A 798-nucleotide genomic window follows, 5' to 3' on the forward strand; every position below is an offset into this window, starting at 1 on the left:
GCATAAAGGTTGTTGTAGTATTCATGGATGATATCTTGTATCTCCATGGCATCAGTTGTAACTTCTTTTTTGTTCCTGATGGAGCTTATTAGAGATTTTTTTTTTCAGCTTTTCGTTAGTCTAGCCAAAGGCATGTCAATTTTATTGTTTTTCAAAGAACCAACTTTTTGTTTTATTAATCTTTCATATAGTTTTCTTGTTGTCAATTTCATTTAGTTCTGATTTGATCTTATTAATTTCCCTTCTTCTGCTGGGTTTGGGGTCGGTCTATTCTTCTTTTTCCAGCTCTTTGAGCTGATTCATTATGTTGTCTATTTGTCATCTTTCTGTATTTTGGATATAGGCATTTATGGAAATAAATTTTACTCTCAGGACTGCTTTAGCTGTGTCCCACAGATTTTGATAACTTGTGTCTTCTTTGTCATTTACTTCAAAGAGTTTTTTGACTTCCATCTTGATTTCCTTGTTTATGAAATAATCGTTCAGCAGAAGGTTGTTTAATTTCCATGACTTTGTGTAGAGATGAGAGTTTCTGTTAGGATTTATTTCTGCTTTTATTCGCTGTGATTTGAGAAGATACATATTATACCAATTTCTATTTTTTAAAATTTTTTGAGACATGTTTTGTGTCCTAGTATATGATCAATCTTAGAGAATGTCCCATGAGCTGATGAGAAGAATGTATATTCAGTGTTTTTTGGGTAGAATGTCCTGTAAATGTCAGTCAGACCCATTTGTTCTAGAGTTCTGTTTAAGTCCATTATTTCTTTGTTAATTTTCTGTTTGGAGGATCTGTCC

Source organism: Propithecus coquereli, unplaced genomic scaffold (assembly GCF_000956105.1).
Source record: "Propithecus coquereli isolate 6110/MARCELLA unplaced genomic scaffold, Pcoq_1.0 Scaffold124, whole genome shotgun sequence".
Taxonomy (NCBI): Eukaryota; Metazoa; Chordata; class Mammalia; order Primates; family Indriidae; genus Propithecus; species Propithecus coquereli.